Raw genomic sequence first — 21,334 nt, forward strand, 5'->3', positions numbered from 1 at the left:
AGAGATTGTTCAAAATCTAATAGCTACTGTCAGAAAGAAAAAGATTGATTTTGTCTTGACCCAGTGCTAGGTTCGTGGCTGAGCCCCATAATAAAAGACAACTAAAGAAAAGCATAATAAATTTATTTAAGTTATGTGATAGAGGAGTCTTCAGAAATGAAAACCCAAAGAAACAGGGAAAGCTGTTTATTTTTATATGTAGGTTTGATGAAGAGGTGGATAATTATGGAGAAGTGGGAACCAGCAGTTAGTGTAATGGCTATGTCGCTGGACTCGCATGTAGTCGACCGCAGTTCGTGTCCCGGACCCGGTGGCTTAAAACTCATGCTGGGCGCATGCGTGTGCGTGCCCAAGATCCCGAGAGAAGAATGGAGGAGAAGGGATTGCGGCGTGACCATCCCCCCGGGGGGTGATTTCTCGCTTTCTGTCTCTATGTCTCTCTCTGTCTGTCTGGCGAGCGCACGTGCCCTATAGCGAAAAAAACCTCTCAAAAAAAAAAAGAGATAATTATGGAGAAGTGTAATTGTACAAAGGGGGTGTGATCTAATAGTAGTAAATGGGGAGAAGGAATTTATTTTATTTTTATTTTGCCAGAGGGTGCATGTGTCCACTAAAGAGAAACAGAGGCAGAGAGGGAGTGAGAAAGCCCCTCCCAGGTGGGACAGTCATGCTGCAATCCTTCTCTTCCATTTCTCATTCCTTTAGGGATTCTGGATACTCATGCACATGCACCCCATGTGTTTCTCAAGCCACCAGGTCTGGGACTCAAACCATGCAGTCAGCTTTGTGAAATCTAGCCACCGCAACCACCATGCCACTGGCTACCTCAGGGAGCAGGAATTTAGCAAGGCCTGTTTGTTCTTCTCTGTGCCCCTGTGTCTTCAGAGATAAAGATGCTCCTTTCCCCCTGGTTAAGGAAGGCACCCCTTGAATGAAGGTCTTATGACCTACTTCAAGAGAGAAAGTGAAGGGAGGCAGGGACCTTCCTGGCTTCAGTGGTTTTCCCAAATGCCAAAGTGCCACATGCAGGGGTGAGAATGTGTGATACCTTTTCTTACCCATCATAAGGGTCACAACCAATATTCCTATGAGTAAAGGCAGGTTACAAGAGAAAGGGCTAACAATTTTATTTAAGCAAAGTTTAACATGACATGGACACCTTAGAAATGAAGACCCAAAGATCCAAAGAAAATTATTTTTACACTTAGGTTCAATGAAGAATGGACAGCTATCTAAAAATGTTACTGGACAAGAGGATATAATCTAACAGCACCAGACTAAGGCAGGAAGCCCAGCAAGGCCTGTCTGTGAGATCCTTCTTGGCCTTTCTGGGTAGCATCCTTCCTTCTGGGTACGGGGCAGGACGCCTCTGGAATGATGGTTTATTACCTACTATCAGACAAGATCAGTCAGAGAATTTTTTTTATGGCCAGCTCCTATGCAGAAAGGTGAGGGGGATGTTAGAGGAATACTTCCAGGGTTTATGGCTGGCTTTATGGAAGAGGAGTTGTTTCTATGACTTGCCCTGAGAGAGAAGAATTCTGGTTCCTATGACTGGCTTCTGGGAGAAAGAAGGGCAGAAGACAGGAAGGCGAGAGGTAAAAGAGAACATCGTTTCTAAGGCTCAGATTCAGAGGCCTTCTGCTCTCCTTCAGGTCAAAGTATTCATCATGCGAAAGTACCACAATTTGGAGTATTGCTTTCTGAGCCTCAGTGCATATTTTGGGGTAGCATGTCTTGAACTCCATCACTACTGAGAATCCTAGAAAGGATTCCAACCACGGCAGATACAACTCAGAATTCTATTAACCTCCTAAAGGGATCAGGTCAGGGGGCAGGTAAAAATTTCATAGCAGGGTCCATGAACATAAATTTCAATTGAGATTGGTAAAAAGCTTAATTGAGGGGGAGGGGGCTGGCAGGTGGCATGGTAGTTAAGGGCACTGGACTCCCACATGGCCAACTGTGGTTTGAGTCCTGGACCTGGCAGCTTGCGTTCTCTCTTTCTCTCTTTCTCTCTCTCTCTCTCTCTCTCTCTCTCTCTCTCTCTCTCTCTCTTTCTCTCCTTGGCCTCTCTGGTCAAAATAAAATAAACAAACAAATAAAGTTAAATAAAAAATAATTATTTAAAAAAACAAAAAAGCTTAAAACGGGTATGAGACGGGTTGTTTACTTTTCTTTACTACCAAGTCAGAATGTTTTCTTCATCTAAGAAACAGACTTTCCAATGGGTGATGGGGTTAAAGGCTTAAACTGTCTCAAGGCGGTTTGTGACAAGGGTGGCAAAGTATGACCTTCACTTCCTCAGTATCTCAGTCCCTCCTCCCCTATCTAGCCAGGGCCAAAGAACAATGAAAGGCAGAACTTGCTGCTGAAACCTTGGGCCTAAGTCTTCATGCCCAGTGTCTTCCTCCCTACACTGGTCTTCTATCCTCCTGCTACAAAGTCACAAACACACACGCAGCAACATCCATGTGGAACGGTGCACACGTAACCATCCCTGGAAGGTAAGGGGATTCTAGGGAAAGGGGGCCAGTGTTCATCCAGCAAGGGCTACTCCCATTTCTAGATGCTCTACCAACTCCATGGCTAGCATCGCTTTGGGCCCTAAAGTCACCAGAGGACAGTCTCACCCAGGAACTCTCACAGCTCCCTTGCCTGCCCGTCCTTGCTGTCCCTGGCCCATAGTCACCTGCCTCAGATCCCCTCGCTCCTCTCAAATCTCACAGGTTCCCTCGGTTTCACCTTTTTGATTCTCACCAAGTCCAGTACTTACCCTATACCTGATACTGGTGTGGGGGTGAGCAGTGAGTATAAGTCCCAGTTCTGCTCTTTCACTTTGGGATAAGGAGGGATTTAAACGTAGAATACAGAGGGTCGCATTTTACATGTGTATTACATTCTGAAGTTGACATGTAAGGCAAAATTTACAGTTAAAATTACCCTGGAAAATCCCTTAAGCCTCTCAGTTCAAAATATAAAGTTTTATAGTTAGAATGCAGCACATTAATATGCATATACAGTAATATGCATAGCACATAATTAAAAATACAAGAGCAAAGTATAATTCTCTGTGGTATTTAAAATTATACACAAGAAAGAAGAGCTCATAGTTGAAGTTGAATAATTATCCAGGATGCTGGTGCTCCTCTTCTGCATCTTTCACCTCAACTCCCTGAGGCTTTCCGGTGCACTTCCAAATAGGCTTAATGGTTCTATTTACATGTAAAGACATACAACTCAGGGAACCTTTGAGACCTTCTCTTAAAATACACAAGTACCACAAGAGTAAAAAGGAGAGCATTCTTTCACATCACTTTTCCTGTTTTTGCCTTGTGGCAGGAACAAAAGATTTCTGAAAGAGAAAGTCAGTAAAAACTACAGGCAATAACTTCTGCACTAGGCTGTGAAAGATGCCAGTTTCAGAATGCTTCCTTCAACTGGACCATCCACAGCACACACCTCGAGGAAACACAAGGTCTGTGACTAATGAGCCTGAAGTCTCTCAAAGATGTAAAGTCATAAGAGAAGACTGATTTCAAAGAAAAAACATAGGATAAAGTCGAGGAGCATTTTAGCTGAAGTCTGGGGTAAAACACAGGTTATATTAGGCATTTAAACATTAATAGAAGATTAACAATTTCTGAAATGCCTTTTTTAAAAAAGAACTTATTTCTAAATGAATGTCAATATAATGAGATTTATAGTATCTCACCTATGAATGTGAGAAAGTGAGCTAACAGCACGATGAAGCACAGGAAATGCCACCTCAGAATATGGCACCTGGGTATTCTGAGTATTTTAAGCTAAAGGAAATTGAGAAAACCACAGAAGCAGAAAGATGTCTTTGACTTCTCCCTTGAAGATTCTCATGTAACAGGTGTCCTGCCCTATGCCCAAAGGGAAGGAATGTCAAACAGAGGCCACGAAGACTACAAACAAACAAGCCTTGCTAAGTTCCCTCAAGTTCAGTGCCATTAGCTCAGACTCCCTTTGTGTCTAATCATACTTCTACACAATTGTCCATTCTTCATCAAACCTAGCCATACAGACAGAGATTTCCCTGGGTCTTTGTATCTTTATTTCTGAAGACTCCTGTGCCACATAAACTTGGCTTAAATACATTTCTTATGCTTCTCTCTTGTTAATCTGCCTTTTGGTATAGAGAACTCAGCTGTGAGGTAAGTAACCTCGCGATAATTGTCCTGCAGTCACTATGCCCGCTCTCCTCCCCTCCCCACATGTGTACACACATAGAACACCTCAGCCGCACTGGCCTTCTTTTCGTTCTAGAACTCTCTGACCTTGTTCCTATACCAGCTATTTCTTTCTGCTTGAATACGTTTTCCTCCATTCTCTGCAGGACTCAGGAAGATCTTTCTCATGACTTAAGTCTCAGTTCAAGAACTCCTCATGCCGGCCTTCTCTGATCACCCATTTTATAGCAGCCCACCTCACCATCCCTCACTATCACCTACCCTATTTTTATTTCCCTTGTATCATTTCTCACTAACTGAAAATATCTTATGAATTTGCTATATTGCTTATTGTCTGAATCCTTCACTGGAATGAAGTTCCTTAAGATAGAACTCCTATCTTGTTTACCATCTTTCCCTCAATGCCTAGCACATGCCTGGCCTAGAATAGGTGCCAATAAATATTTGATAAAAGGAATATATAATTCCTAGACACAATATAGCCATAGCCATATGGCCACAGCCTTCTTGTTTGGACCATAGCATCCCAGCCAAGGTACCATGCATAACTGGCATCTGCTACCTTAAACATTTGGAAAGGGGCTAAGAAGGAAAATAAAGATGTAAGAGCTCAACTTGCACGTCTATAGATATAGACAGCTGAGAATGATCATTAATTTATTGGTCTGAGGTTTCTCCATAGAGCATGCATCACTTAATGAGGGGGAATACATTCTGAGAAATGCATCATTAGATGATTTCATCTTTGTGTATACATCATGGAGTGCACTTACACAAACCTAGATAGTATAGCCCACTACACACCAGGACTGCATGGCATTGCTTATATGCTCCTATGGAATCACTGTCATATACATGGTCCACCATTGACTGAAACGTCATTACATGGCACATGACTATATATCGTTTCTCTTTTCTGCTTACTGAAAAGAGGAGAGGGAGATCAGAGACACAGAGCCATCACCTGTCAGGAATATCAGGTATATCCCTGACTGAGGTCTCCAACAGAACTAAGCCCCTACGATGTTAACCAAACCTACGTTTTTTCCTACCAGGTCCAATCAGATTCATTAAAACCATAGGGCTCTAATCTCTGGGTATTATGGGAGAAGCAAGCATGGCTATAACAAAACCATTAGCTACATGATGCCTTCTTCCTTGACCCATAAAAATACCCCCATTTCCTTTTATGATGCCTGTTGAAAGTCAATTCACAAGATCTTTCTTAAGTATATATTGTAGACCAGGCTCAGCACAAAATGCCACGGACATTCAGATGAGAAAGAGTGAGTCAGCTCTGCACCAAAAACTTAATGGTGGGAGGCATAACACAAACATATAAATACACACGGTAGACTGGAAGTGTCAGGTGAGGCCCAAAAGGTACTCACTTTAAGACTCACTTATTGTGCTAGCCACAGTGGTGGTAGGGTGATATGGTGCCACTGCATGGTACTGGAGCCACATGGCAGATCCAAGTTTGCATTCTGGGATGACCTGAATGCACTAGGCTCATCTATGATTCTGGCTGGTTGGTAGGCTAGGAGCAAGAAGGCAGCATAGTGAGACCCTGTCAAGGGTACTTCCCTGCCCCCATGAAAGAAAAAAAGATAATAATAAACTTATTAAAAAAAAAAAAGATTCACTTGAGACAGCCCATGCATGGCCTGGTGGTTACAGGAGCTAGATCCCACACAGTCAATTGTGTAATTTGAGTCCTGGACCCAGGTGCTTGAAGAGACATACTGGACACCTGTGTGAACATGAGCAAAATCCTGACAGGGTGGAGAGATGGAGGAGAAGAGATTGCAGCATGACCACTCCTCTCCATGGGTATGCTTTCTCCCTCTCCATCACCCTCTGTGTTCTCTCTGTCTCTCTCTGGTGAGTGCATGCACCCTCTGTCAATAAAAAAAAATCATATATTACTATAACAACAATCTACTCATAATATAATATACAGAAGGCCATCAGAACCATTCACAACAAGTTTATATGTCCTTATAACCTGAGCTATAAAAGACACTGGAATAGCTAACTAGAGAATCAAGGAGGGACCAGCAGTTAGCGTAATGGCCATGTCGCTGGACTCCCACGTAGTCGACCACGGTTCAAGTCCCGGACCCAGTGGCTTAAAACTCACGCCGGGTGCGTGTGCATACGTGCCCAAGATCCCGAGAGGAGAATGGAGGAGAAGGGACTGCGGCGTGGCCATCCCCCCTGGGGGATGATTTCTCGCTTTCTGTCTCTCTGTCTGTCTGGCAAGCACACGCACCCTATAGCAAAAAACTCTCCAACAAAGAAAAAACAATAACAACAAAGGATAGAGTAGAATGATAGAAACAAATAATGATGACTGAATGAATAAACAAATATTTTCCTGAATACCTTCTTTATTTCAGTTTATTTATTTATTTCTTCCATGAGATAGACACAGAGAGAGAGAGAGAGAGATACAGAGAAGAAGACAGACAGGTATCTTCAACAGGGTCTTTCTGCTGCATCTACCCCAGCATTAGCTGGCCAGGATCATGGCCCATGCACATGTATCTGGCAGGTACAGGAAGATCTCAGGACACAAACCTGGGACCTTCCTATGGGCTTCACCATCATTGGGCATTGTGTTGCATGACTGCTGTGCCACCAAGGTCAGCTATCTAGTATCTTTTAATGTGCCAGGCATCATCTTAGTTATCCAAGTTACTTTGTATGGGCTATTTAATGCTTGTAATAATAACAGTAGGTATAAATTCCATTTTTACCCTTGCTTTAATACATAAGGAAATTAGAGCTCAAAGTGATGTGATAAATGATACAAAGTAGATGCAACAAAATCAGAACCTAAATCTTCAGTTCTCTTTTTATTCAGTGTGTGTGTGTTGGTGGGGAGGTAGCATTTTAGCAGTCCCACTGTGTCATGATCCACATGCCTCAGCCTTTCAGCCTTCCAGGGAGCTGAGACTATGAGACTATCAGCACACCCACCACACCTGGTTCCTTAAGACAAGGTTTCGCTATGCTGCCCATGGCTGCGTGCTCATGATCCTCCTGCCTCAGCCTCCTGAGAAGTCCTCTTCTTATTTTTCCTCACAACCACTTCCTTGCTCAAAGTTTCACATACCCCAGCTTTGTGAGATAGAAAACCACACGTGAAGTGAGTTTTCCAAATCTAGCTTTTTCGATGAGTATTACATTAACTTCCAAATTCAAAACAAAGCAAAACAACAAACAAGAAGGATGTGGTTGAGGAGAGCTACAGATTTCAGAAGGCAACTTTTTCAAATGGCATAGAAGTGATGATACCAATTTTGGGCTACATCATTTAGTCTTCAGAAAATTTTTACATAAATATCTACTGGGAAATAACTTAACTGGAAATTTAAAAAAAAAAAAAAAAGACTAAAATAAATGAAATGGTCACTTACCAAAATTTTCTAGGATGACTAAAAGTTTATTTTATAAAATATGTTGCCAGCTTCTTTGAATAGATCACAGCTACTGTAAAAATATATTAGCGATTCTCTGTGCATGTGTCCACCACAGACCGTACTTACCCTTGGCCTGCTATTCATCTTGCTTTGGGACCATATGAAATTATTGCCATTTATAATCACACATGGCAGATTACAATTGGCCTTACTCTCTTAATCTTTTTCTTCTCTTTTTGAGAGAGATTTCTGCTCTAGGGTGTGTGTGCTAGCCAGAAAGATAGACAGAACCAGAGTGAGAGAAAGTGAGAAATCACGCCCAAGGGGATGGCCACACTGCAATCCCTTCTCCCCTCAGGATTTTGGGCACACACACACATGCTCTCGACATGAGTTTCAAGCTGTTAGGTTTGGGACTTGACCTATTATCAGCCATGTGGGAATCCAGTGCCTTAGCCACTATGCCACCTGCTGACCCCCATACTTAATCTTGTTCAATTCTTTCTAAGAAAAGGAAAAATGCCTTCTGATTAAATCAGACATGATAGCCAAAGCAAAAAGCTATTAAATACTCTATTTTTCTTGGGGGGGGGGAGATTTTCACTATAGGGCGCATGGGCTCACCAGACAGACAGAGACAGACATAGAGACAGAAAGAGATTAATCACCCCCCAGGGGGGATTAAATACTCATTAAATACTCTATTTTTACTCTGAAAACTTTTAAATCATCTTCCTTCACTTTGCCTTTTTTTTTTTTTTCAGTTCCAAATATCAAGAGATCAGATAGATCTAATAGAGTAAAGACTGAGTGGGGAAATACTAGCATGCTGACCTCACTCCCCTGTATCACTTCCTAAAATTTTGATGCTTCCTTTAAAAATATGTTTTATTGCCAGAAGATGTGCTCTCACCAGAGACAGTATGAGCTCACCAGGGAGAGAAAAAGAAAAAGTCAGAGAAAGCGCCCCCAGTGAGGTGTGGTCACACCACAATCCTTTTCTTCCTCCATTTATCTATGCCATCAGTATCTGGGGCACACGTACATGTGCTCAGCAGGTTTTTCAGGCTACCAGTGCTGGAATTTGCAGCACGGTTGGCCATGTGGGATTCAGCTCTCTATGCACAGGGCTTAACCAGTGTACAACAGGCCAACCCCTGAAGATCTCTTTAAATGTGATTTCAAACACTTTAAAACTCATTCACAAGCATCTGAAAGCAACATTTAGATTTTCTTCTGAGAATTGAGACTTTGTAGAGGGCACTGTAAACATAGAATTGCTAAGAGCAGTAGAAAGAAATAAAGGAAAAGTCCCAAATTTAGAAAGAATGACTTTTATTCATTGATGACAGCCTGACATGTTCATTTAGCAACCCCTCTTTTATTTAAAGAGGTATCAATATAACTCAATACATTTCATTCAGCAAATATTCATAGGGCAACTTTTATATAATTGGCTATATTGAAATTATTATTATTATTATTATTATTTTTTTTTTTGCTATAGGGCACATGCACTCTCCAGAAAGAAAGATAGAGAGACAAAAAGCGAGAAATCACCCTCCAGGGGGGGATGGCCATGCTGCAATCCCTTCTCCTCCATTGTCCTCTCGGGATCTTGGGCACGCACATATATGCACCCAGAGTGAGTTTTAAGCCACCGGGTCTGAGACTTGAACAGCAGTCGACTACATGGGAGTCCAGCAACATAGCCATTACGCTAACTGCTGGTCCCAGGTATTGAAATTATAATAATGGCTAAGACAAAGTCCCTGTTTTATAGAGTTTGCATTTTAGTAGGGTAGATTATATTGATGTTAAATTGTGTGCAAATTCTAAGATGTATGTTACTCCCCAAAAAGATGATGTCTATATGTCCTTCTCTTGAGCTTGGGTGGGTCATTGGGATTACCTTGACACACAGAAAGTACTGAAGTGACACCATGACTTCCAAGGTCAGATTGTTAAGAAGCCACGATGTTTCTGCTGGTTTCCTCTCAGATACTACACTGAGCACCTTCAGCTGCCACCTAAAAAGGAATGCTACCCTGAGACTACCATATAAAGAGACCATGTGGGGAGACCTTGAGAAAGCTGCCAGCTGTTTGAGTCTTCTTATACCAGGTCCAAGGGAGGTAAGTGAGAAGCCTTCGGCTCCACTGCTGCAGGAGAGGTCCTGTGTGCAAACTCACCAGTTGAGTTTACTTCTAGATTCACAAGCAACATAATCATTATTATTATCATTTTAAACTACTGTTTTGGGGTGGTTTGTGACCTAGCATGACAGGAATATAAACAAATATAATATGAAGTAATGGGAAAAAAAAAACACTCAAACCAGCGCCAAAAACATAGACATACATATATACAGGGAAAAAGGATTGGGGACAGAGACATCATTTCAGATAAGGTATCAGGAAATGCCTCTTGGAAGAAGTGACATCTGAGTGGACACATGAAATTAAAGGAGTAAGACCAGAAACTACTTGAGAAAAAAGCAATATATAGAGAGAAGAGCAGGGTAAAGGTTTTGGGTGAGAACAGGCCTGGCATGTTAGAGGAATGGCAAGAGCAAGTGCAATTACGAGGGGAATCCAGTTAGAAGGTGGTAAGACCTCAGAGCCTATGGTGAGAATTCTGAATTTTATTCTGAGAGAGATGAGAAGCTACTGGAGGGTTTTGAGCAGAGGAGTGATATGATATGATTTGTTTTAGAAAGAAGGACCACTGTGACCACTATACGGAGAATAGACTTGAGGCAAAAATAGAAAGTAGAAACAGGGAAGTATTTGCTTAGGTAACTAAGGATGGTCACTTGGACTTGCGGGGGGTAGAGGTGGAATGGTTGAGAAGACAGTGGATTCAGTGTTTATTTTGAAAGTAGGTATGACAAACTTGCTGATGGATTCAACAGAGGAAGTAGAAAAATATGAATTGATGATGTCTCCGAGGTTGTCGACCTAAGCAACTGAGTGACAGTGTGCCATGAGTTCACAAAGATTATAAAAGCAGCAGCTTTGGGAAGAATAAAGGATTCTGCTTTGAATATATTAAATTGGAGATGTCTATTAGACATTCAACTGGCAAGATCAAGAGGCATTTGGTGATGGTTCAGAATCCTTCCAGAAGAGAGGTGAGAATAGGAATTATCAGAGTAAATAGTTGATATTTAAATAGAGATAGAAAAAATGAAGAAGTAAAAGCCCAAGCGCTGGAGTACTCCCAGTTTGGAAGACGAGGAGCCAGTAAAACATAAAGAGGAGCAACCACTGAAGGAAAAAAAAATGGGGGAGCATGATGTCCCACAAGTCAAGCCAAATGGAGAAGCCATGCCAATGATCAACTATGTCAAATGTTATAAAAAATGCACATAACCAGCAGTTAGCATAATGGCTATGTCACTGAACTCCCATGTTGTTGACCACGGTTCGCCTCCCGGACCCAGTGGCTTAAAACTCATGCCGGGTGCGTGTGCGTGCGTGCCTAAGACCCCGAGAGGAGAATATTGGAGAAGGGATTGTGGCATGGCCATCCCCCCCAGGGGGTGATTTCTCGCTTTCTGTCTCTCTGTCTCTCTCTGTCTGGTGAGCGCATGCACCCTATAGAAAAAAAACCTCTCCAAAAAAAAGAGAAAAAAAATGCACATAAGATAAAACCAAAAACTGGCTGGCCATTGGAATCAACAAGAAAGCCTTAGGTCATAGGTAACCCTGACAAGAGTGGTTTCAGGATGGTGGGTGGGACCAAAAGTTTAATCAGAGTGGGTGGAGAAGAGAATGAATGGTGAAGAAATAAAGACAGTAGGGACCAGCAGTTAGTGTAATGGCTATGTTGCTGGACTCCCCCATTGTCGAACACGGTTGGAGTCCCAGACCCGATGGCTAAAACTCACACCGGGCGCGTGTGCGTGCATGCCCAAGACCCCGAAAGGAGAATGGAGGAGAAGGGATTGCAGTGTGGCCATCCCTCTGGGGGCTGATTTCTCGCTTTCTGTCTCTCTGTATCTCTCTGTCTGTCTGGCAAGCGCATGTGCCCTAAAAAAGCTCTCAAAAAAAAAAAAAAAAAAAAAAAAAAAAAAAAAAAAAAAAAAAGAATAGAAATAAAGACAGTGAGTGAAGACTTAAGTCCTTTGAGTTGAGATGGTTAGTTCAAGGAGAAATGTAAAATGTACGAGAGTTTAAAGATGAGCACTATCCCAGTATGTTTTAATGCTGATAGAAAGTGGAGAAGGAGAAATTAATGAGGAGAGAAAGAAAATAATTACAGGTATGAGATTTTTGAGAAGATAAGAGTGGGTGGGATCTCTGTAGAGGGTTGGCTTGAGATAGGATAAGGAAATTGATGTAGATGGAATTGACAGACTTAGTGGGAGAATAATTAATATCTTCTGATTGCCTCCATTTTTCTCAATGAAATTTGAGGAAAGGTCATCAGAGAGGAGTAGAAAGGAAGTATTAGAAATTGGAGAAAGGAGAAGGCATAAAACAGTTATCTTAGACAGGGTATATTAGAACTGGTACTGAGCAGACTGAAGTCATTCAACTAAGGATTATAAAGACAGATTTAATCTGAATGTATTTTTCTTCAGTTAGAGCACACAGTGAGCAAAGAGTTAGGTTTGACTAGTACAGAGGTCCTGCTAACAAGAAGTTGAGGATACATACGAGTAGTGATAATGGCAATAGACCATTGACTCAGTTTTAGATAAGGAGATGAAGAGTTAATGACAGTGAAAAAGTTACATCATCAGGGCCAGCAGGTGACATGATAGATCCCACGTAGCCTACAGCAGTAAAAGTTCCAGACCTAGAGACTTCAAAATGACACAGCATGTGTATGCATGCCCAAGAGAGGAGAAGGGATTGTGGTGTGGCTGTCCCACCTGGGGGTGATTTCTCACTTTCTCTCTCTCTCGTGGCCACACCACCCCATCGTAAAAAAATCTTAAAAAAAAAAAAAAGAAAAGAAAAGAAAGAAAGAAAGAAAGAAAGAAAGAAAGAAAGAAAGAAAGAAAGAAAGAAAGAAAGAAAGAAAAAATGGCATAATCACTGTTCCGGGGATGTTGACGTGGTCAAAGAATTGCTGAAGTAAAGAAAATAGAATAAATAATAAGAGGTGATGGTTAGAGAACAGGACACTTGAAGCTATGGCTTTGGAGGAGAGGATGGTATAATTGGTAATATCAGGTATAAGGTAAGATGAAGAGAATGAATTTTTTTGAAGTAGGATAGAAGAAAGATCCATAGGAGGAAGGGGTTATCCTGGGCAGCCAGGATACTGGGTAGATGGGTAAAGAGGTCATCAAGAATGATTGCAGGCATAATGCAGAGAACAAGGGGGTCAGTAGCCTAGCAGAGACCAGGAAGCTGATCATCTCCATAGTTAAGAAACTGACATTTCATCTGTCTTGTTTACTCAAGTTTAGGCTTTATATGTTTTTCCATCTTTTTTGGGGGGAGGAGGGGGGTTGCTATAGGGCACATATGCTCACAAGAGAGACAGAGAGACAGAAAGTGAGAAATCATCCCCTGGGGGGGATGGCCATAATGCAATCTTTTCTCCTCCTCCATTCTACTCTTAGAATTTTGGACACACACGCACACTTGCCTGGTGTGAGTTTTAAGCTGCTGGGTTTTAAGCTCAAACCGTGGTTGACTATGTGGGAGTCCAGCAATGTAACCATTATGTCATCTCCTGAACCCATGTTTTTACATCTCTAATGGGAACCTAACTCTTATTTCTGATTGAACTCAGAGTCTAAATTTGGGTCTAAATATCAGTAATTTTTTTGGATGGAGGGTGGATTTTTTGCTATAGGGTGCATGTACTCACCAGAGAGACAAAGAGAGACAGAAAATAAGAAATCATCTCAAGGGGGATGGCCCCACCACAACCCCTTCTCCTTCATTCTCCTCTTGGGATTTTAGGCATGCATACACATGTGCCCAGTATGAGTTTCAAGCCAGTGGTCCGGGACTTGACCCGCAGCTGGCCACATGGGAGTCCAGCACCTTAACCACCATGCAACTTGTTGGCCCCTATCAGCAATGTTTTAATCCTATTCTTGAATAGGTGACAATTTGTCTCATGTCCCTATACTAACCACTTTGATCTGGCCTACCACAATCCTGTCTCCTAAGAAAGCCCACTTACAGTTCCTTATGACAGTGTTGGTACAAGACATGTCGCTTCCCCTCCCCTCACTGCAACAGAAAAAATACACTTTATGTACATTTTATTTATTTATGCAAAATTTGATATAAAATAACATCCTCCCTTTCTTCCCTTCAACAAGGTCCCTGCTCCTAAGCTTCTTACATAAAAGTTCTGGAGACACCACTGCCAGTGGCCTACAGGATCATTTTTCAGACCAGGATGACCTATTCCTGAGCTAAAGTTCACTAGTCTAGAGTTATGCAACTAAGTTAAGGGCAAAAATGTGAGAAGAAAATCTGCCAGTGGGAGATAGGTCCAAAAGAAACTACTTGCAGCTGAGCATGGTGACATACCTCCTGTACTTCCAGCTACTCAGGATGATCATGAGTTCAAAGCCAACCTGGCCAACACAGCAAGACACTGTGACTTTAAGAGAGAAAAAGAGCAGGTGCATACAAGAAGCTGCCCAGACTGTGGCTGATACATGAGGAGTCACAGATTCCTGCTCCTGAGTCCACCTTCTCGTATCAGCCTCCATGAAATTCTGCCTTATCACGGCCCCTGTTCTTGAATTTCCAAGAGAATCTTCTTTGCAGTATGCCTTCTTGTTATTTGAGCTAGCTTAAGTAAGTCTTTATTCTTTACAACCACAAAAATATAAACAGCACCAGTGAGTGAAGGAGAGAGAATAATACTCTTCAGTAAACCACCTCACAGCGTTGGCTGTGACCAGCCTTCCAATAAGAAGGAATCTGTGGGAAAGCCATGAGTGGGAAGATGGTAGGAAAGGTGCAGTATTCACTGATGAACACTCACCCCACTCCACCCTACCCCACCCACATAATTCGACATCATGGCCTGCATTGTAGTCTATTCTTGAGATGATGTGACTTTACAAAAGGTTTTATCTATTTATTTAAGGACCATTTTTAAATTTTATTTTGTTTGCCATATGGTTTATGTGCTTGCCAGAGAGATACAGTGAAAAAGTGAACAGGAAAGTGAGAAATCACCTCTCCTCCACCCTGCCCTGCCATGGCACAATCCCTTCTCCTCCATTCTCCTCTTGGAATTTTGGGCACTAACCCATATGCGCCCAGAGTGATTTTCAAGCTGCCAGGTCCAGGACTCGAACTGCAGTTAGACATGTGGGAGTCTAGTGCCTTAACCACCTGCCTTCTCCCCTGCTACTGCCACTTCATCCTTCACAGTGTTTATCTTTACAACATTGCAAAAAAATTTTCCCAGAATGATACCCTGTGTATTAGTCCAGTCAAAGAAATTACCACACACACTGTCATCAATAGATAATTTTCCATTTTGTGTCCATTGAATTTTTTTTTTCCCTTGGACTCCACCTTTACTGAGCTTATAGTTGAGTGAAGATCCCAAAACTTCAAAACCCTAATACAGTCACATTATAAACTTTAGGGTTTTATAAGACTAATACAAGGGAAATCTTTTAACTAAAAAAAATTTCCAATCCCACTACCTTAACAAAGCAACTATTTTCATTTATCCACATTCCTTTCTCATCTTGTTCTACGTATGCACATTATTATAATTTTATATTATTCTTTTATTGCTTAACATTATATAAAAATTATGATCAATTCAGTCCTAAAAATCATCACATGATTCAAAATAATCAATCAATATAAACATAAAATAATGCATTGAGTATGTATAGCAAAATTTCCTTCTTTCATTGTCAGACATTAAAAATTGTTTTACTTTATAAATAACATTGCAATTAATTTGATTAGTCATTTTTTAGTTGTTTTTGTCTTTTTAATTTCAGATTTTATTCCATTTTCCTGGACCCTGTTCTCTAGCAATAAAATGTTAAAATATGAAGAAATATCGATTAGTTAAGATCTTTTAATATATATAAGATCTTTGAATAAAACCAGGTTTTATATTGATGACTTTAGTGTTTATCTGACTCTATTTGATTGATTCCTGTGTCAGAAGTTCTTTTTGTACCAGTTGTCAGTTCTGTAAAAAATTAGAATCAAGAGAGATTGACAAAGTTATTAAAATATTAGAGAAGTCCTGTGATGAAGGTAGGATTTGATCTGGGCCTTGACAACATGATAAGAGAGTGAAGTTCTGCAGATGAGGAGAGCAGCTTAAGAGAAAGGACTGAGTGGAATGGACCAAGCAGTGTGACTTCCAGAGCTATTCCCTGACAGAGAACAGCTGCTGAGGCACAGCTGGAAGGAGCCTGAATTAAATGAGAAGGAACACAATGCTGAAGGACCTGAAAGTCAGATATGCAAACTGAAACGCCCCCAGCTGAAATTAATTCATGGCATCAAAACAGAGGAAACATCTAATGGACTTTTCCATCAGCTTTTTGCGGGGGTTAACTACAGATACCCAAATTCACCTTTCAGAATGAAGACAGACCTCTTCATTTTTTCCAAGGGAACCACTCAGCAGACATCATAGGTGAGGAGCATGACAGAAATGACCAGAAGTGTCCATCAGCACTAGCCCTGGACAGGTGACCAAGATTTCTAAGGGCTACAACACAGAGATTAGTCCTCAGATTCGACACCCAAACAGAGTAAATCAGTACCCGCTTGTCAGACTCACTGTGTCACCTGATCAAGTCTAGTCAGAGGTAAGGTGCTGCACATATTTCTTTGGTTGACCACAGTATAAATATCTGGATCCAGATGAACTTTTTTTTTTGCACAGTATTTATTATTCTAATAAACCAAATGGAATGTTTAGAGATGACTGGAGCAATCTGATTGGCAAACTTACAGGACATTAATTCTTCCAAGGTGACTAGTGCATAAAACGTGAAACTATAGCACTCATGTAAACAATCCATCTGCCTCATTTCCCTCCCCCAGGCACCTCTAATTTTCAGCTTATATTAGCTGTAAGACGAGCTAATGTTTTTAGTGTAGAAAAATGGCATTATCCCAGATGTAGAAATTACGAAAGAAAAACTCTTTGGCCATACATCTGTGACCAATGACAATTACATTGCAGCAGATAGGTGAGACCAGAGTATGGGCATTTCAGAAACCAAATACTAACTCATTACAGAGAGCAGAAGTTCCACTTTAGGTGAGAAGACTGATCACTTTTGTCCATAACTAAACATGTGCTTTTGAACTAATCGCAAAGAAATGACTGCAACTCAATGACTAGATAATTACACAGTAAGTCTAATTGTCTCATTCTCTCAAAACAGGTCTCTCCCTGTGAGCACTTAAAAAAAAATAGAGTGAATGATTGTCTTACAAGTAAAATCATTTACAAAAGGAGTTGGATAAATCAGGTATAGAAGCAGACTTGGAATTATGGGAAGAGAACCAGGGTAAACAGGTTTTCCTGGGGCCACACAAACAGATCAGGTAAGTGCCCTCTGAAGTTAGTTCTTAATTACCTCCAGGTAAATATCTTACACTTATCTCTTGCAAATCTTGTTTTCAACTTCTGGCTGTTATTATTAACTCTTTCTATCAATCTTTTCTGGTTTTAAATGAATTCTTTAACTAGAAAGAGGACAAGTTTAAAAAAAAAAATTACAACATGAATTCCTTAAGATACCAATGTTTTTATGGGGGAGAGAAAAAGGAAGAGAAAAAAAAAAAGAAAAAGAGCAAAGTGGGGGAGGAAGAAAAATGAGGAAAAAAGAAAAGGAGAGGAATAAAGGTACTAAGTGGAAAGTGGAAGGAAGAAAACAGGAGAGAAGAGGGGAGAGAAGAGACTAAGCAGTTCTGTCTACATGACAAAGAGAATTATTCCAGAGGTAAAAGAATGAATGCTTTGGAGAGGACAATGCTGCACTATCTTCCAGGTCCTCTCAAATCACCTCTTCATTACTTGACACCTAATGAGTATTTCCTGAAGCCCAGTGGCGTGTTTTGCATCTAGACAGGGACTCTCCACAATATTTATGCCATGGATTCCTTTGGTGATTTGGTGAAGCCTATGAACCGTTGCTCAGAAATCGCTTTTAAGTGCATGAGATAAAATACATAGGATTACAAAGGAAATCAGTTTTCCAGAAATACAGTTTTTAGGGGCCAGGCAGTGGCACAGTAATAAAACACAACACTCTGGAGGCAATCCCATGGTAAGGTTCTCAGTTCAAGCATGAAGAAATCCCTGAGTACACCAGGCACACGCTTGCCCATGATCTGGGGCCTGCTGAAGCTCAGAGTGGACTGTGGCAACGACTAGGGGTGCTCTCTCTTGTTCTTTGGTTGACCACAGTATAAATAAATATCTGGATCTAAATCATCCCCCCGCCCCCAATTATAGGACCAGAACCAGGTGATATAGGAAAAAAGCCTAGAAGAAAAGTTTTTTTCTCTCTCTCCCCAGGAAGGAATAAATAAAGTTAAAAAAATAAACATATAAGAAGAAAAGAAATACAGTTTTCTAAATAATTTTAAATATTTTAAATATTAATAAATGGGGAACCAGTGGTTGGTGTAATGGCCATATCGTTGGACTCTCATGTAGTTGATCATAGTTTGAGTCCCAGACCTGGTGGCTTAAACTCACGCCAGGCATGTGTGTGTGCATGTGCGTGTGCCCATGATCCTGAGAGGAGAATGGAGAAGAGGGGATTGCAGTGTGGTCATCCCCCCAGGGGGGCTAATTTCTTGCTTTCTATCTCTCTGTCTCTCTCTATCTTTCTGGCGAGCACATGCGCCCTACAGCAAAAAACAAACAAACAAACAAAAAAACCTCTCATATACATATATATACATATACACAAACACATATATATTAATAAATGTGCTTCTTAATGCATTAAACTGAAAGATCTAACAGTGAATCTAACATAACTACTATAATGTCAAGGTAGTGATGAGAAAAAAACTACTTGAGGATACCTAGAACAACTGATATGTTATATTTAGTATCTGTAATATTAAAAATCTGTGGTTTCAAGTCTGAGGTACTGCTAATACTATTGTAGTTGATTTTCTCCATTCAAAATTGAAGGAAATGTTCAATTTTAGCTAAAGGTTAATGAAAATGGAGATGTAGGTTTTTTTCTCAACCAAGTTCATGGATCTCTTAAATTTGGATGGGAGTTGGCGATGTCAAGTGACCCTAAGAACCTTTTATACTAGAGGGCCAGAAGGTGGCATGATGGCTAAGGTGCTGGATTCCCACACGGCCAACAGTAGTTCAAATCCCAGACCCACTGGCTTAAAAATCACAACAAATAAATGAACAAACAAATAAATGTTAAGTTTTAAAGAACATTTTATCCCATTCTTTTATAAAGAATAAAAACAACTAGAAAAAATAGTCCCTCTAATTTAACATACCTTCTTTTTGAAGAGTTTATACAAATCTTCCTTTTGTAGGTAATATACCAGTAATACAGATAGCAATATAATGTAGTGAGTAAGAGTGTGGGTTCACAAACCAGGCTGCCTGAGTTTGAATCTAGTTTATGTCACTTCTATCTATATGCTCTTTTTGCCGTAGTTTCCTCATCAATAAAGTAGAGATAATATTACCTATTTCACAGGATTTTTGTAAAGAGTATATATATATTATGTATAAAACACTTGAAACTTCTCCTAATAAGTACTTTCAAATGTGTCTATTATTACTATTACAACTTTTCTTGAACTCAATTTAAATCTAAGAAAAACTATAAAAGAAAATAACATAGTTGATACATAAAAAATGTAAGATATAAACTTTAAAAATAAGCATGTAAGAAAAGAAATACAGTTTTCAAACTAATTTTAAATATTTGAAATATTAATAAATGTACTCCTTAATGAATTAAACAGAAAAATCTAACAGTGGTTCTGTAAATAAAATGAAAAGGCAAATGAAAAATTAGGAAAGATAACCAAAACAAATATAAGAAAAAGGGTTAACAATCTTACTATATAGAGTTACTATAAATCAATATAAAATGCAAATTAACATTCCAATAGAAAAATGAACAAAAGACAAAGGTAGACATTCATGAAAGACAAAATACAATGTGTAGAAAAAAGGGGACCAGCAGATGGTATAATGGTTATATCGCTGGACTCCCACGTAGTCGACCGCAGTTCGCGTCCCGGACCCGGTGGCTTAAAACTCACGCTGAGTGCGTGTGCATGTGTGTACAAAATCCAGAGAGAAGAATGGAAGAGAAGGAATTGTGGCATAGACATCTCCCCTAGTGGGGAGGAGGAAGGAATGATTCCTCAATTTGTCTCTTTTTCTCTATTTCTCTGGCAAATGCATGTGCCCTATAGCAAAACTCTCTCTCAAAAAAAAAAAAAAACACCCCTAAAAAAAAAAAAAAAAAAAAAAAAAAAAAAAAAAAAGAAGAAATAAAGAAAAGAAAAATTTTCAAAAGAAAAGATTTAAGGATGTTAGGAAATACCCACAGTATACTTAAGTAGAAAAAAACTCTATAAATAGCATGGTATCAATTTTGTTAACACACAAATACTTTGAAAAAAGCCTGGAAGGAAATTTATCAGAATATTAAAGAAATCTCTAGATACAGGATTACAACTACATGATTTTTATTTTCTTCATATTTTTCTGTCTTTGAAATGAAGAATTTGACCAAATTTACAATAAGGAATATTCCTTTCTAATAGGAAAAAGGATACAATACTGTAGCATTGCTTGAAATAATGAAACACTAGAAGCCACCTAAATGTCCATCAATAACAAGTGGATTAAAGATATACATGATATGTATGCATATTAGCTAACGGACTTTATAGGCAGCTATTTGAAAAAGAATTTAGTATATTGTTTTCTGCAATGTTGCTACATAAAAAAAAGTTGTAAGCCAGTATATATGGGGCCAGCTGGTACATAGTGGTTAAGATACTAGATTTCAGCATGGCTCACCATGGTTCGAGTCCCAGACCCAGTGGCCTGAAAATCATCCTGAGGGGTGTGTGTGTACATGCTCAAAATCCAGAATGAGAATGGAGAAAGAGGGATTGTAGCGTGGCCATTCCCCCTCCTGGGGGTGGGAGGTGTTGATTTCTCATCTCCCCACTCACTGTCTCTCTCTGGTGAACACAAAAAAAATTGTGTTTATTTTTCGATTGTTTGTTGAAAAAGTGTGTGTGTGTGTGTGTGTGTGTATTCATACATCCACACAGAGCATGCATATGTATGTGTAAGTAATGGAAGAAGTAGAAAAATAGACTAAGGTCTGTAAGAGTATACTAAATTTCCAGAATATAAGCTAAGACTATATTTAAATGTAAATTGAAAACTACACAGTCAAGCTAGATTTACATTATTTTAAATGGCTCTTATTTCTTCTTCCCCCATTTACATGACCTCTCAAGCAGTAGGATAAATAATAATGACTTACATTTGAGTCCCTATATAGAATAATTCCAAGAAAACCAGGACCTAATCACTCACTAAAGCTTAAAAATTTCCACAGCTGAAATGCAGTTTTACAAAGTCACCATCTTGATGTTTTCAAGGTTTAGTTGCTTGACTATAGGTACACTCAACTCCTGCAGGCTGTAGGATTAAAAGAGGAATTCGAGCTCTTTC

At 40.0% G+C, this 21,334-nt stretch overlaps 1 protein-coding gene and 1 long non-coding RNA gene across 4 annotated transcripts in view; one reads left to right on the forward strand and one right to left on the reverse strand.

The window, feature by feature from the left end:
• The window catches only part of RAD51B (RAD51 paralog B), a 646,490-nt gene that overhangs the window by 236,925 nt on the left and 388,231 nt on the right, over positions 1 to 21,334 (reverse strand). The gene's annotated exons all lie outside the window — the stretch shown is intronic.
• LOC102496471 (uncharacterized) overlaps positions 1 to 21,334 on the forward strand; it is a 57,557-nt gene that overhangs the window by 9,589 nt on the left and 26,634 nt on the right. For 2 of the 3 annotated variants that reach the window (XR_336022.1, XR_001371151.1), the window contains exons 2-4: positions 9,647 to 9,780; positions 16,201 to 16,430; positions 17,016 to 17,178. This is a non-coding gene — a long non-coding RNA (uncharacterized LOC102496471). The remainder of the gene's footprint in view (positions 1 to 9,646; positions 9,781 to 16,200; positions 16,431 to 17,015; positions 17,179 to 21,334) is intronic. The other variant, XR_001371152.1, reaches the window with a different exon arrangement.

This window comes from Tupaia chinensis, unplaced genomic scaffold, assembly GCF_000334495.1.
Source record: "Tupaia chinensis unplaced genomic scaffold, TupChi_1.0 Scaffold000609_1, whole genome shotgun sequence".
NCBI lineage: Eukaryota > Metazoa > Chordata > Mammalia > Scandentia > Tupaiidae > Tupaia > Tupaia belangeri.